At 42.4% G+C, this 16,606-nt stretch overlaps 1 long non-coding RNA gene across 1 annotated transcript in view; it reads right to left on the bottom strand.

The window, feature by feature from the left end:
* Positions 1–13,876: 13,876 nt before the first annotated feature.
* LOC137224585 (uncharacterized) overlaps positions 13,877–16,606 on the bottom strand; it is a 41,348-nt gene continuing 38,618 nt past the window's right edge. The window contains exon 3 of the long non-coding RNA XR_010943392.1: positions 13,877–16,547. This is a non-coding gene — a long non-coding RNA (uncharacterized lncRNA). The remainder of the gene's footprint in view (positions 16,548–16,606) is intronic.

Below are 16,606 nucleotides of genomic sequence, written 5' to 3'. Positions count from 1 at the left end.
ATGTATCTTCCTTTGAACCCGGGATCCTGAACACTATTTGGACAGTCTATACACTAGAAACAGCCCACTAGTCACAGACTGACAAGTCACGGGTCAGATAAGAAACCAATGACCTCCACGCCCTGGTAACCTCAAGATGTGGAGAGCCTTCCTAAGGATACGGCACAATGCTGGATATCTTGATCTGAGAGCAGTAATTGGGAGGAAGAGAAGAAAGTGCCAAAGTGTGTTGGAAAAGTGGAATCCATACACAAGACATTGTTCTGTCATCCCGGCTTCAACAAAGGAGCAAATGCAATCTTACCAAACTCTGTTCTAAACGGAAGCACAGGAAACTAAGCGCCAATAAAAACTGGGAACGACACCAAATGAAAAAGAACCAAGAGCAAGCATTTCCGAGGGTCCCTAGAAAACACAGACACACCTCACTACAGCCTCTTCTGCGTTATTATTCTTTCCACTTGATATTTTGCCCTGGACTGAATACCGTTGATCTGAATAGACCCATTATACATTCATACTGCCATCTTTCCCCAAGGTGACCTACCCAGCTTCCAAGGCCTCTCTGGGTGTTGTAATAGTGAACTATCTCCTGGTGCAGAGGGTGCGAGAATGAGACTGAAGGGTGATAGCAGAGCAGTTTGGAGGTGGGGGGCAAAGGTGGGGTTAGTTCTCGTTGCATATCTGTGAGGCGTGGCATTACCCAGTTAAATGCTCTAGGCTGGGTCTGAAGTCTCTTATGCTGGAGAACTTTAGGAATTATGCTTCCTGTCCTGTGCTGCACTTGACGAGTAGGCACGTTAAGTAAGTTTAGCAAAAACACGCTGGACTCTTTGCTCCACTTACAAAAACTATCTAGATTGAGGAGAGTGGTCTCATTCCTGGCTACTCAGCCCCCTGCTCCTCCATTTTCTTTGTAGTGGCTTTTTACAGTTTCCCTTTCCTCAGCCATCCCTGACCACAACGTAGCATCTGGTTCAGTCATTTTTATTCACTGAAGCCTGTCTTTGAGAATCTTCCGTGATGCCCAACACCTGAGGTTGCATGGGCCTTTGCCCCTGAAGAAGCATATATGACTCATAGTTTTCTCAATATCAGCCTCACCCTCTCCCTCGCCGCTCCTGCCTGCCCACCCCCGCACCTTCCATGTCCACACACCCCTACCTTCCGCACTCCACTCTCTCGCCCACACTGTGCACACACAGCCCCAAAACAACAGCATCAACAGCACGATTCAGGGATTCTAGGTTCTATTCCCAACTCTACCAGCCCTGCCTCTAGGAACTTAAACTATTTTCTAACACCGTGTGTCTTGGCATCTGTAAATCAAAAAGATAATGACCTAAATACTAAATACTGTTTTGGGAAGCCAGAAGTGAAGAAAAAGTACAGGCCATAGACAAAGAAGGCGGTACTCATGCTCTAAGCCAGCATACTTCCTCCATGGAACCTACAGCTGTTCTTACATGAGATAAAGACAATCCTCTGGTGAGGTGCCTCCTTCTTAGAACACATTTCCCCTTAAACATATTGCCATCATTCTGATGACCTTGCCGCACCACTGAAAACGTCATCCCTATATCTTGACCGGCCTCTTGAGTTGAGGCAAACACCTTGAATTTTTTAGCAAAGCATTTTTATGCTTTGGCTCCAAATTTCCCCTGGTCCACTGTTTTGCAAGAGCCTTAGCTTGTGTGCTTGGCTCACTTTATACAACAGATATACCGTTGGGGGTGGACAGTACATTTTTTTGTGGCTAGGATCCTGTTTTAGATACATGCGAGGAGCTCACTATATCAACAAACCAATTGGATGAATTATTTTGTAAAGCAAAAAATCCAACGCATTTCTATTTGAAGAGCAGAGTTTCTTAAGACAAGGCACACCTCAATACGCCCATCTCTTCCGCTGCCTGACCAGGAACACCTGCGACTATGTGAGGTCTCACCTTAGTTCAACTTGGTAGCAATTTGTTCTCTGGATGTTTGACTCCTGCCTGCTCAACTCTTCTGGGCAGGCTCTGCTCATTCCAGTTTCCTCCCACTTAAACAAACAATACGTTGCAACGTTTTACCACCGCCAAGTCTGGCCCCGGCCTCTGCCATGGCTCACCTCCCTGACCTCTCCTTCTAAGCCAGGCCCTCCTCAGCCTCTGCAGCCCACAGCCTGTCCGAAGGCCCAGTTCCCCAGGCTTATCCTCATGTCTGCAGAAGCCTTTCTGAGCCCTGACAATCACCTCGCACCCTACACAGACAAGGTCTCAGCACCTCTCAGGAATCTAGCTGCCGGGCTGCACCCCTCAGGCCTACAAGGCCCGTACTTGCCCAGCTCCAAGACCAAAGAAAGCACATAGAGTCAGCGACAGGGACATCTGGGGTTTAACGGGCAGCAGGGGCTTACATGTCAGAAGCAGGTCCTGGAGCAACACCCCACTATGCGCATCAGGCGGCAGGCAGGACATGGCGGCCGTGCTTGCTCCCAGGGCAGGGGGAGGTTACCAGGTAGGGGATTGATATCAGGTTGGCTCATCGGTTACCAGGGAAACCAGCAGAGTGGCATGCCCCTCACCACCCCTTGATAAACATAATGGAGAGCTCTGATCTGAAGCTAGAACAATCACCAGCTGGGGCAGGGGCAAGCAGGTAGGAAGGTCAGTCAGGTGAGTAGGGTGTAGGTGAAGCAGCCGCTGGTTAAGCCGGGGGGTGGGGGGATGTACAGAGAGCAAGGGAACAGCCATCTTGGGTGGCCTGACCATACACCAGCACTTTGCCTCTCCCATCACTGCATTTTATAATTCAGGGCTACAGTGGGTGGTGTTTCTTGATGTAATTCAGAGTTTCTGTGGACAGCAATCTGTTTCACTCATTCACACAGTAAACCAGCATGCTACAGCTCAACGCCATAATAAAGCACAGGACACGTGATGATAGCTCTTAGCCAGGCCAAGCCTGTACTCTAAGAGGCAGCCCTCTTACTAAGAGGCTGAAAAGGCCCTCCAAACTCAGGAGCCTGGGAGGGAGGGACAGGACGAAGCCTGGCCTACACGGGCTCTGTGCATTAGTTAAGACACCTAGCATGGAAGGGCCAATACAGAGTTACTGTCTATGGAAGCCACAGACATCCACTGCCTCCGGCCCCCAATCTCCACCAGTCCTCAATAGTCCAATTCCCTGACACTAAATGTGTGATGACTCACAACTGTAGAGAAACACAAATTTACCATATGTACATATGTCGTTGGTGTGTGTGATAGGCAGAATAACGGCCCTCCAAAGATGTCCGTGTCCTAACCCCTGGAACCTGTGGATATGTTACCTTACACGGCAAAAGAGATGTGATTAAGTCAAGGATTTGCGATGGGGAGAGTAGCCTGGATTATCCAGGTGGGCCCAATGGCATCGCATAGGTCCTTAAAATTGGAGAATCTCTCCCAGCTGTGGTCAAAGGGAGACATGACTAAGGCTGGACAGTGAGAGGAGGAAATATTGCTGGCTCTGAAGGGCCACAAGCCAAGGAGTGTGGGCAGACTCTAGAAGCTGGAAAAGGTAAGGAAAGGAACGCAGCCCTAGTGACACCTTGATTTTAGCCCAGTGAGACCCATTTCAGATTTCTGACCTCCAGAACTGTATGAAAATAAAATTGTACCGTTTATATCCCTATGTCTGTGGCGATTTGTTGGCCAGCACAGGAAATGAATACAATCTGGAATAGCAGTTTGCTAAAGTTGTTGCCACAGTTTATCTTACTTAAATGCTTTAAGAGCTTTCATCACATCTCTCCCTCCCAGAGGTTTTCCGGAAACAAATTACTCCCTTGCCATTTAATTTTTCTTTTTCTTTTTTCTTTCACACATAGGCTGAGGCTTCACCAGGCTTATTCCACTGGAAGGCTCTAGCGATATTATCCCAGCGTAGAGTCCCTGACCAGAACAGTCCACACAGTACGCTGCATTTTCTCCCTCAGTAAGGGGGGGGGGGGTGTGGAGGGTATTGTGTGAGGACAGTGAATGCATTAACCAAAGACACACTCCAGGGAAGAAGAATGAAAAGAAGATGTTTTGACCGGCTGACTGTGTTCAGCCCTGGAGTGTTCCCTCGAGTCTAAATTGCCGCTGACTGGGCAGTTTTCCCTGTAAAAGCTTCGGGATGACCAAGTGAAGGCCCGAGGGGAGAAGACAATAGCCGTGAAAGACTCAGAGATCTTATCCCTATAACCATCCCCTCCCCAACCATGAAAAGTTAAGATCAACCACCAAATGTGGCCTCAGAAAAATGCCTAGTCAAGCAGTTGTTTCGCCCCTGCCTGTTGAACATTTGGGTCGCCCGATGCAAATGTTAAAGCTGTGTTCAAACCAGAAAAAATAAAAATAATAAGCTGTCAGAATAATTACTAAGAACATGCAAGGATTATACAAAGTAAACTGCAGCCTGCAAAAAAGAGAATTGCATGTTAGCTAATTGTTAATTTTAGCAATCGCTGTGGCTAATTACCACGGCTCACATTGACTATTAGCTTGATGCCCCAGCACCTGCTTTCTCCAATGAACAGATTTCTTCATCGCTAGCACAGGAGCAAAATGTGTAATTATTGGCCATCATTGGGGCGATTTTTCAGTGATTCTTTTGTGCGATGTGAATAAAGCATAATGACATATTTTATTAGAGGGCAAATAGCTGTTTGTTAATGGAAATGATTTGAAATCCAAAAAACTAGAAGCTAGGAGCATGTTTTCGGTATCAGCGTGAATTCAAATGTATTTTTCTTTTAACTCTTTATAAAAGGAGCATAGAAATCAAATCTAAACTGAGTATAATATATTTAATGATATGTACAAACACAGCATTGATTAATTACCTCAAATGCTTTCACTGGTACACCATTTATTTTGTTTCAGTCATGTGTTAAATTTTAGTATTTCATATTTAAATTCTTATTTCTTGGTCCGAGAGTCTTGGTGAAGCTGGCCTGCGTCACACCTCATTTCCTGCAGATCTCTCTTTTTATTGGTATACGTGGCACTTTCGGAGAGCGCTCTGAAAATCCAGGCTCATTGCTTTGAGAGCTGGGCACACCAGCGTTCACTGAAGAGACAGGCATGAATTAGGTTATCAACACCCAACTGTCTGTCAGTCACGGGGTGGATTGTACATTGTAAAGAAGGTGCCCTGAGGACAAGACTGGAGCTCTTTCAGGCTTGGAAATGACCTTCTTTTCTCTTTCATGACAAAATTGATAGATCTACTACGGAAACCTATCAAAGAATCAAAGTCATGTCCATCTTCATCTAACGGATAGAAATGATCATATATGTGTGTGTGCGCGTGTATATGTGCATGTGTGTGTGTGTTTCTCTACTGGAAAACAGTACTTCCATTGGCAATGATGCAACATAGCAAATAGGGTCTTTTCTTTCAACTTTGTCCCTGACAAGGTTCTCAAACCTCTGTCTATAGCCTCCATTTTCTTCTCCCACCCCGCCCCCGCCCAGTCTTTGTATTCTTATAATGGGATAATAGTTCTAAATATGGTGCTGTGGAGTTGGAGTGTAAAATCCTCTGGAACTCTCAAATGCAAAAAAAATCCATTTAAGAGTGGATTAATGAAGAATTAATACTAACATGATCAACATATCTCTGTTGTTTTGATCCAGCTCAGGGGTAAAAAGCTGGTTTGAAGACAGTGTTTAATTCCACCACATATTTATACCTTACTTGTGCGTCTAACTCTGAACACTCTGTGCTGAAGTCTTCCTAAACCATGACACAAGAAAAGGCACCTCTTGTTCTCCACAGCAAAGATTAAAGGGCTGTGCTTGAGATGTGTGTTTGCTGAGCTTTCGTCACTCCATTCCACTCAGGTTGGGTTATGAAAGTTGTGTATTTTCAAAGGTCACTGGAAGGCAAGCCCCTTCTGTCTTCTGAGTGTGGAGAACTGGCTCCTAATTGCCAGGCTTATTGTTTTATTACTGCTGTTTACAAACAGGGAGAAACTCCCTTTCTTCCCACAAGCCTCCCCACTAGTTTAAGATGTAGATAAGTTCAGTATTCAGGTTCACTGTTTGACCCATTAAACTGGTATTGAGGTATAATTTGTGTGTTTTCCCAGTACCGTTGCACATAGAATGGGGTTCATTTCCACACGTTTGAATAAATTTATCCAGTTCAGTGAACCTGTTGTGAAGCTCAGCAAAACTCAGTAGGTGGCTTTAAAGTCCTGTAATTAGCCCATTACAGAAAATCTGTACTTTGGATTTTTGCACGTTGGTTAATAAGCATAACATGTTTCATATATAAATAACATTACATTAAATGATGCAATATAAAGGAATTAAAGGCCAATGGAGTTAAACAAAATACTTGAAAGAGACCTCAAATTAGCATGTTTAATTCCAACTCACTGCACAGGAAAAGCCTCTGGCTCTTACTGTACCAGTTCCCCAAGAGCTCAGGATACCGCGGGCAGTGCGCAAGGGGCCGGGCTCTCCGTTTGCACGTCCTACCTGTCATCTGTCGACTTTGTGAAGCTTGGGATGGGTTTACATTTACCTCATTTCCCTTCGTTTCTGATCATGGACAAGGAGACGAGTTGAAGGGGTAGAAGAAAAAAAGAAAAGAAAAAAAGACTTCAGCCCAGCTGTGACTTCCTGGGATGGGATTTGTGTGAGCACTTCCTCCATGATGAATGGGGGGTGCGGGGTGGGGGGAAGAGGACTGGCTGGCTCTTCCTTCCTCTCTGCTTGCTTTTCTCTCCCTCTCTCTCTCTCTCTTGCATCTGTTTGACAATCACTTCAGAATGAAGTGTTGTGCGAATGTCACGTAGACGGAATTTACCTTTAGAGTTTCAATCATTTTATCAGAAATTTTACTGCCAAACAAGCCTGTGTAATATTGCCTCACTCTGGCCTATTTGAAAAAGTTTTCCACCTTTCTATGGAATGAAGTTCTATTTCCATTTAAATACCAAATGTAGTGTAACGGTACAGTAAACCTGCTCCTATGAATCAAGAACCAGCACAACACGAAGATGAAGTCGCTCTACGGTTATATAAAGATTGTAACCGAAAGGAGTTGAACTACCACTCAGTGGAGAATGTAAGCTTCACGAAGCCGAGAACCCTGACGGTCTTATTTGCCTTTATATTCCCCTGCCCCAGCACAGTTCATCCATTCATTTATTCATCCACTGTTTATCAAGCATCTTCTGCATACCAGGCACTGCAACAGGTTTTGGAGATGGTAAATAAAAGAAACTCTGAAGAAAGAAACTGGCTAATTGGCCAAAAATCAACCCTGCAAAATGAATGCATCAAATGGTCGATTACTGAATCACTAATTTGTCAGATTTACCAAATGTAACTATCTATCAAAAACAAGTTTAACTATACAATTTACAATTTTTATAGGATGGTCTTAGTTTTTATTTGCTTTTTATAGCAGCATTTTGAAGAACTGTAATTTGTCAAAAGCTATGGATAGTTTACTCTTCTTACGGATAAAGAGTAAGTTACCCAAAATTTTAGTTATTTTTCTTAGAAATATACAGTCTGAAACAGATTTCTTTTTTTAAGTCATTTACAGTTTTGTCAACTCTTTAGCACTTCAAGGATTATTTTTGCCATTTTTCTAAGAGGAATAATGGCCTCAGTATATGATGTTGTTGCTTCATCATTTCCTATTGTTGTATTTCCTTATAATAATTATTACATTTCCTTCATTTTTTATTTTACCTATCTTTTTAGCATTTTTAGAATTTTTAACTAATCTTTTAAATTCTTTTTTGTAAACTTTAGTTTTATGGTAATATGTAAGTCAAATTTAAACTTTTGTCATTCATTTAATCATGCCAACCCCTCATGAGCCTCCTTACTTCCTTTATGTATCATTGAACACATTTGCCCTTTTATTTCAAAATTTTTGGTGCACTATAATCATGTAAAAGTACCTCAATTTCTCCCTGCTAGAAAATAAAAATGGAATCTTCGGCTACTTCTAATTTCTGTAACTGTCTAATATTTTCAAATTATAACTATGATTAATTAATATTCTTTTTACAATTGCTTGGTGGCATGGTGGACTTAACTTTTGTTTCTGGCAATTAAATTTTTAAATTACAGCATTATACATGGAATGAGATTGTTTCAACTGACTTAGTTTCCCCATCTTTCTGAACGCCACTTTGGATTTCTCTTTAAGCATTTTTACATTCTTTCACCAATGCCTCAAATGGCATATCAGCCTTGATTTTATATGACTAGCAGTTAGTGTCTAAAATCCCTGTTTCATGTTAATTTAGTTACTCTGAATCCCTCTTTAGCAATTTCATACTTAAGGGAATGAATGTCAGAATTAGGGTATTGGGCTTCCCTGGTGGCACAGTGGTTGAGAATCTGCCTGCCAATGCAGGGGGACACGGGTTCGAGCCCTGGTCTGGGAGGATCCCGCATGCCGCGGAGCAGCTAGGCCCATGAGCCACAACTACTGAGCCTGCGCGTCTGGAGCCTGTGCTCCGCAGCAAGAGAGGCCGCGATAGTGAGAGGCCCGCGCACTGCAATGAAGAGTGGCCCCCGCTCGCCGCAACTAGAGAAAGCCCTCGCACAGAAACGAAGACCCAACACAGCTATAAATAAATAAATTTATATATATAAAAAAAAGAATTAGGGTACTAATCTTTAAGTTTTGGTTACTGGTTACTAAATACCCTTTCCTGAATATTTAATATATACTCTAAAAGGCTAAACCATTCTATGATCCTTAGCTGTTAACAATCAAACTTTCCTTAAAATGCTTTATGAAGACAAAATTAAAACCAATGAACTTCACAGAAATCATCAAAAGCTGTTAAAACATTCTAATACAATTTGCTGTATAATTTATAACAGAAAAATAATCCACTCTGTTAAACTGGTACATTGCTAAATGCAGCAGTCACTCTGAAAACTGGGTTTCGGCAAATTATTTTTGCTGAAATCCAGTGACTCAGAGATAAAAATATTAAAACATAAAATAACATGGCCCCTGCCCTCATGGAGCTTACAAATGAGAGAGACAGGCATGAATCAAGGAATCCCATTTCCCAGGTTAATGATAACATGAGGGCATATCCTGGGGAACTGGCCTCATTAGGCAGGCCAGGTCTGGAAGGAGAAAATTAACTAGGCGAAGCTGGGGGATATCGGCCTTCCCGGAAGAGAGAAAAGCACGTGCAAGGCCCAGGCCTACCGCGTGGATACATAAGAGGCCCCTACAACTGTCGAATGAATGAAAGATCTGTTGTTCGGGACTTCAGATTCGCTGAGCCCTCCCTCAGAAAAGATCCTCCTTGAAGCCTAGGGGTCCCTTGACCTGCCTCCTGCAGAGTGCCTGGGAGGCCTGCCCAGCTAAGACCAGCAGAGGGACAGGTGCTTCCTCTCACCCACACAGGGACAGCTCCTCTGCCCCTGTCCCACCCTCGGTCCTGTCTCAAAGTTTTCCTAGAACAAGTTTTCCTTGTTGAAGGAGAACAGGAAACTTTCTGGCAGTAGCTGAAGGCATTGTCAGCCGTCACCAGCTCTCCGAAGACAGCATTCCTGGAGAATGTTATTAATAAGCTTCATCCTAAATAAGCCCACAGAACGTCAGCTCTCAGAGCACTTGCCTACATTTCAGACTTGTTTTCTTAGAATTTACTTCTCTGATGAGGAACACGAGAATCTCTTTGGATGTGGTCTAAAATTCAGAGCCCAGGAACTCACCCTAAACCCACAGAATCAGAATTTTAGGGGAAAGGATCTGGGCCTATTCATTTTAACACCACCTCCCACCCACCCAGGTAATTTTACATCCTAAAATTTGCGAACCACTAGTATAAATGCTGAATAAATAAAACTTGAAGAAAATATTGTGGCAGGGTTTATCAGATGGGTTTTTACCTTTTTCTTTGAGTAAATGTTCGGTTTTTCTCTCACCTTTGTGTTGGAAATTTTGTATTGGATGAAGGGCATCGCTGTTCTTTCTACCCTAATGCCAAGCAGAAGGTTTCTCCAGGAGCTCTGTGATCGCTCCATGTATCAGCATGGATTTGCCTTGCAAACACTGGGGCTTGGGGTATCTGGGCCTTGGTGTATCCCAGGCTGACAGCCACAGCTCCCGGGGGGGCTAGGGGATCATCTCTTTCACACCTAAGCCCACCTCCCTGGTGTAAACCCATTTCCATGCTCAGCTGTGTGACAGCACCTTCCCTACAAGTGGAGAGAAACGTTTGTGTCTTTACTCGGCCTCCTTTCATTTCCTAACTGCGCCCCAAACCGCCCATACCATATAGAATTAGGTAGAAATGGGATTTTCAGTAAATTATTTTCGGTTGAAGATGGGTGTTTTTGCTGGACACACAGAGCATCATTGTCTAGAGTCCCCAGAGTAAGGTTTGCTCTGGGTAACCAGTTCCCACAAAAGTGTACAAATATCCCCTGAGTTCAACTGTTCCATGGGAAGTTCACTGAGGAGAGGGGGTGAAGAAAACTGTGAAGCTGGAAAAAAGGAAGGAGAAGGATTAAGACCTCAGATTATGGATGTAAACAGACCTGAGTCCTGCTTCTGCTCTTTCCCAGAATCGTAGTATAACTGGGAAAGACATCTAACCGCTCAGCGCAGTTCCCTCCCAGTGATGTGTGGGTAATAATTGCTTCTCCCTCATGTCTGGTTGTGAGGCTCAAATGAGACAACATTTATAAAATCCTCAGTACATCTCCTGGCATACAACCCTCAAAAAATGTCAGCTTTTATAATTTTTTAAAATAAACTATTTCTGCTTGATAACCTGAACGGCAAATAGGCATCTAGGAAAGAGGCCAGGGTTGATTAGAGTTTATCTTTAACCAGACAAGGGGACAAAGTGAGAAATCCCATGATGTCACCCACACTGCACACAACTTTTTTGCCATAGGAGGAGGGGGACTGTTGGAATCTGGTCATTTCTCAAGGAATGAGGCACTGCAGAAGCACAATGGACTTTCTGTGTGTGTTCCTGAAAGGTTTTGGACTCTACGTTTGGAACTCTTTGCCATCATAATGATGGATCAACGACCAGGATCCTCTTGGTAAAAGTTATTCACTCGAGATATTTATTGAATACTCACAACGCGTAAGGCACTAGAATTGGTTCAGACTGGATCCTACTCCCAAGATGCCTACAGTTAAGCAGGGGTGATGAAATGTATATAAACAACTGAGAGGTAGAAAGACAAATTGCTTTCATAGTTCAGTAGAGGGAGAGATTCCTTCTCAGTAGGACAGCAGAGAAAGCTTCATGGAGGAGAGAGCATTCGACCTAGGCCTTCAACGAGGAAAAGGAATTGGACAACCAGATTCGGGAGTGAGGAGATCCCCAAAGAGAAGGCCCACCCCCAGTAAAAGCGGGATGTAGGAGAACAGATATGGAAAACGGGGAGTCATCTAGTTTGAGTGAACTACAATGAGGCCCTCTTTGTTGAAGTTTCCCAAGGAAACTAGGAGTTTCCTTGGGAAACAGGAAAAGAAACTTTCTTTCTTAATGTAGACACTTAAAACAGGAAGCATCCCCTACATAGGTATTCTACTCAATTTTTGAAAGAGAAAGGTCATTTCTTGGTAAATATTCCAGGTGAAAATATTGTCATTAGATTTTTATGGCAATGATATAAAACCTCCAATGATGCAGAGACTAACAGTTCAACATACAACAGATTTTCACTATTTGTGCCATCCTTTTTTTTTCTTTCTTTTTTAAATTAACTATAAAGACCCCTGTTTACCTCTCAGGATGTGGTGAAGATTTGTTAGTTGATCACAATGACAGGAAATAGCTTATGAAAAGAATTATCCAGCAGTGCGCTCAGCGGTCCCCCAGATCTGGCTCTTGCTTTAACAGTGTTTGGACAAAACAGACCTAGGTGTGCCCCTTGCTCCAGACTCTGACCACCCTCCAATCTTTTTTCCAGTTGCAACCTTCAGAATCAGCCATCAGCTATCCTAGGCCACCGGGACCAGACAACACTGTTTTTTGAGTTTAGCTCCTTATTACTGATCAACCATAAGCTCCCAGATCATCAGAATTATCCCACCGATGTGGAGGCGAAAATCAACCACCCGGTTAACATGCACCTGTGGGGCCTCCCACACCTACCTCTCTCTGGGCATCTATTTCCACCTCGACGATGTGGCCCTGGAGGGCGTGGGCCATTGTTTCCACAAATTGTTTCCACAAATTGTTTCCACAAATTGGCCAAGGAGAAGGGCAAGGGCGCCAAGCGTCTCTTGAAAATGCAAAACCAGGGCTGCGGAGGTGCAGAAGCCACCTCAAGAAGAATGGGGTAAAACCCAGGACGCTGTGGAAGCCGGCATTCTCAGGGAGAAGAACCTGAACCCGCCCCTTTTGGATCTGCATGCCCTGGGTTCTGTCCACGCAGAGCCCCAACTCTATGACTTCCTGGAGAGCCGCTTCCTAGAAGAGCAGGTGAAACTCATCAAGAAGATGAGCGACCACGTGATCAACCTCCGCAGGCTGGCTGGTGCCCAGGCGGGGCTGGGAGAGTATCTCTTCGAAAGGCTCACCCTCAAGCACGACTAGGAGTCTGCGAAGCCTAGCCGCCTTTGAGGAGCCCCTCTGGTGTCAGGGCTTCTGCCTGAAGCCCCGCTCCTCAGCCACCAGGCAGCTTTTTAACCGCCCTGGGGCCCTCTCCCAAGTCTTGGAGCAAATGGAAACAATTAAGCTTTTTGCAGAAAAAAAAGAAAAATTATCCAGGTGATCCCCATGACCAGAGCATTTTTAATAACAGTTAATATGAAAACGCAGTTGACATTTCGCTCTCTCTGTTCTAACATACCAATATCTTTACTTATACAGTTATTTATATAACACTTGCCTGTACCACACAAAGATAGGAATGAAATCTTACCCTTAGTCTACGGCATTCTCCTTCTTTGGAAAGTCTCAGGAGGAACATTTCAGGAAGGAATAATTAGAAAAATGTTATAACTCACATTCTTGGGTTTACTATGAATCATTTCAAATGGTAAAACTCTAATTGTGACTTCTTATTTGTTCCATCGGTTAAAAAAAATCATGAGCTAAAATAGGACAGAAATCATGTACAATTCTTTCTGGGCAGTGGCTATGCAGTTTGTTAAAGTTCTTAGGCATGAGCATTGGGCAAAGGCAGTAATACAATGACCCGGCACCCTCCCTGGGGCTTGTTGTGGGGGAGTGTAGCAAACAAGCCTTGTTTGTAGAGTGACAGAGGACTGCTATCTGCTTGCTATGCGAGAACATCATTTACCCAGATTAGACTAACAGTAACGAATTGGGGCTGTTTCCAACTCTGCAGTGTCACAGGCTGGATTTAACAGATGAGCTGTGTCATTTGCTAATGAGTTGCCTTCATTAGAGCGTTTGGCAGAGGAATTTTGGGTGTCACTCGATGGTCTGAATAAAAAGTTGCATGCGCTTAGGTCTTAGGTAAAAAAATAATTAGGATAGACTGTTCTTTCATTTCGCTAAAAAATAATCCTAAAACATAATTTTAAAGCCTAAAAAAAGTTCTTGAGCTAGAAAAGTTGCCTAGGAAAAAATAAAATGCTTGAAACAAGATATTATGTAGAATACGTATAATTAGAGTATGCCAGTAAAATGTGTGAAGGACGGTAATGAGAAGAAAGGACTTAAAAGTGTGGGAAGAGAACATGTAAGAGACCTGCTAAAGTAGTTACCTCTGGTCAGAGAACTTTGTATGGTGGTCAGTGGGTGAAAGGAAATTTCTTTTTTGACTGTTTGAATAGTTAGCCTTTAAACGACTATATAGTACCTTAAAATATTTTAAAAAATAACTTTCAACATGTTAATCAAGCGTTCTTAGTATCTGTAGTGTTTGCTTTATTATTATTATTATTATTCACTCTGAGCTTACCGCAAATCAATTTTTTCACGTTGTTGGATTACAAATAAGCGAAAAAAATAAATACATAAAACCCCATGCGAAAGCAGTTGGGATGGGGAGTGCTGAGGGAGATTAAAACAAAGCACTTCATTGCTCTGACTTTTACTCATTCCTTTCTTATATTCTACATTCTAAACCTCATAGAATCTCTCTGCAGACTTCATAATTTCAGTTTTACCCAACTCATCCACCTTATAATTATGAATATATGGACATAATTAACTGAATCACTTTGAGAGAAGAAAAAAAATACCCTAGTTAAGGCTAATTGGATGAATCATGAATGCCTGGAAGAATGCATTTCAATAAGGTGAAAAACTTTGGATAAAAATTTAATGAAGTTTCCGATTGCATTTGACCACAGAGAACATTGATAAACATTCATTCCATGCAGATTATTAAATTGTATTGATTTAGAAACTCAAAGTCGCAAAAACGCCATTGCCTCCAGAGGAGACCTGATTGCACTTATATGTCACATTCATAAAAAACATGATGCACTAATTGGGAGTCTCCCGCCATCTGCACACTGCTTCCAGGCGCACATGAAATGATCAATGGGAAAGCAGGGTCAGTCCAGGCAGACTGTGAGTGAAATTAAAATAATAAAATGTCTAAACATTTAACTGCAAATAGGAAATCTTTATACCCACCCACACCCTATTCTGTAGCATAAAGCTAAGGCACAATTATTCATATACCTCAAGTAATTTGCAGGCTCCATACAAAATCTCATTTAAAATAAGAAATTGCTATTTCTGCACATTTATTCTACCAAATGCCAGCTAATTGCTGCAATGGCCATTATAAAGAATAATTTTCGCTTAGTGAAAAAAAAAAAGGAATGAAGAGAACATTTTCTGGTTTTGTTCCACTGCGAAGGCTCTATTCAGTGAATACTGAATGCACAGCGTTTCACTGCTACATTTATTATGCTGAGAGGTCAAGTATTACACAGCATCTTGTATTACGCTTTGCATGCTAAGTATTTCACTTCACAAATTGACCCTCCGGTGTACTTACTACATAATGCTTTAAAAACCCAGCTAAAACGCAGGACAATTAGCAATACTTTCACTCCCGGTTAACAATGGGAACACCAATGTAGGTGATTGCATTTACAGTGTAGCTTTCTTCACAAAACATTTTTGACACATTAAGGTACTTTGGAATTGTGCAGTACCAGTCCTCTCTTGTGAATGGCTTTCCAGCATTTGCAGAGAGAAACAGTTACTGTATGTTAACGCTTAATTGAAAAGAATTCAGCCACGGCCTATGAAGCACCAATTAGGGTGATATTATATCATAAAAAGCTGTAATATCCATTTTCAGACTTGTGCATCAGCCAATACAAAGTAGGACACAATTAAAAAGGTATACAGTTTAAACTCTTGAAACTGTTAAATTTAATTAGGAGTTCAGTATGGGGGGAAAAAAGTGGGGGCATGGTACAGAGAAAAGGAAGTTTGATGCAGAGCTGGAGGACCCGAACACGCTAGACACACAGGAGGACCACGGAAGATGGTCTTTCCTATTTAAAACACCTTTCGTTTGTAAGTAGAAGGTCTTTGCTTTGCCCCAGCGACCAGTTTCTGAGGTCCGATGAATATTCATGCTGGTCATCAGGAAGTGCTGCTTTCCAGTAATTCTGGTGTCTTGCCGATGCCTGCGAGGGAGAGAGGCAAAACCCGCTCTGGGCCAGGGAAGTGGAAACACGGTATTGATGGTCTCTTGCCCACACAGATCAAACACAATTAAAAGGGAGTTAACCGCATTGCTTTTCACGAAGAAAGTCACAGATAATTGTGAAATAAAACGGACATGGCCAGATTGGTATAAGTGTCTTGGCAGGCTTGGCTCCAAATGTAATGTTTAAATACAGGAACCTGCATGAAATCCCACTTTGAGGTGACAGCCGGCAGGTAATTATCAGTAAAACAACATTATCAAAGTTCTCGTGCATAGCATGTTTGACTGACTGGAGTGCTTCTCCTTACAAATCCCACTAATATCCATTTCAATCTGCTTTAATATGTTCACAAGCTGGGGCTTATTCTGAATTCCACTGGGTAAATGAGGACAGCACACTGAACTTGCATCCTATACATATTTCTTTCATTTATAGTGGGTTCCAGAGTAATTTTTAAAGGGAACTGCTAACATCCGGAATCCAAAAAAATTCCTCCCCTGTAACTAGAATGAAAATAGAAAGCAGCTCACTTATCTATTTATTCCATTTGAAGCTATACAACAGGTCTCTGAAAATGGTCTTTATTATGTCTGAAAAAGAAAAAAGTTATTTTAATAATTTATCAGTGATAATGCAATTTTCTAAGGTTTCAAGGTGTTGAAATGAAAAGTTAATTTATTATTTTTTTAAGTTTGCGTTTGAAAAATACAAGTGAAAAAGTCCTCATCTCTGATTTGAGAGGGTCTCTCTTCAATCCACGAAGTTACTCCAGGCCTTTTTGAAGTTCCACCTCTTTCCCGTCCAACAAATAAGCAGACCTGAAGTGACATTTTATTGATGAGATAAGTTTGGGATGATCTAAAACTAGATATTCCATGTTCTCTTCTTTCTCAACCAGCTCTTCATGACCTTTAAAAAATCAGCAAACAGAAAAGAGATGTCTCATTAGAAATCCAAGGATACCTCCC

Source organism: Pseudorca crassidens, chromosome 1 (genome assembly GCF_039906515.1).
Source record: "Pseudorca crassidens isolate mPseCra1 chromosome 1, mPseCra1.hap1, whole genome shotgun sequence".
Taxonomy (NCBI): domain Eukaryota; kingdom Metazoa; phylum Chordata; class Mammalia; order Artiodactyla; family Delphinidae; genus Pseudorca; species Pseudorca crassidens.
Note: the sequence above shows the minus strand (reverse complement) of the source record. Positions and strands in the feature narration are given on the sequence as shown.